The sequence below is a fragment of the Megalopta genalis genome, unplaced genomic scaffold (assembly GCF_051020955.1).
Source record: "Megalopta genalis isolate 19385.01 unplaced genomic scaffold, iyMegGena1_principal scaffold0057, whole genome shotgun sequence".
NCBI lineage: Eukaryota > Metazoa > Arthropoda > Insecta > Hymenoptera > Halictidae > Megalopta > Megalopta genalis.
In genome coordinates, this window is record NW_027476126.1 from 374,602 (window position 1) to 375,000 (window position 399).

A 399-nucleotide genomic window follows, 5' to 3' on the forward strand; every position below is an offset into this window, starting at 1 on the left:
ATGATAGAACAAAAATATAATACGTACGTTTTTGGGCGTACGGTAAAATATCTGTATGGTAGAAAAATGAAAGAAATTGAGCGTTAAAGAAGATATGTTACAAGCGCGGAATGTGGCAAAACTTGTACATATTTGAAAGAGAAAAGTGGTGTGTCGACCTGACATATATATATGAAACAGGCGACGATGGAAAAGGATTTAAATTTTGTCCATTTTATATATACATATTGTATAGTTCCCTGGTTGATCCTGCCAGTAGTCATATGCTTGTCTCAAAGATTAAGCCATGCATGTCTCAGTACATGCCGTATTAAGGTGAAACCGCGAATGGCTCATTAAATCAGTTATGGTTTCTTAGATCGTACTAAAATTTACTTGGATAACTGTGGTAATTCTAGA

General features: G+C 34.8%; 1 non-coding gene across 1 annotated transcript in view; it reads left to right on the forward strand.

The window, feature by feature from the left end:
- Positions 1-236: 236 nt before the first annotated feature.
- The window catches only part of LOC143261636 (small subunit ribosomal RNA), a 1,921-nt gene continuing 1,758 nt past the window's right edge, over positions 237-399 (forward strand). Inside the window, exon 1 of the ribosomal RNA XR_013035730.1 lies at positions 237-399. This exon is cut by the window's right edge and continues 1,758 nt beyond it. This is a non-coding gene — a ribosomal RNA (small subunit ribosomal RNA).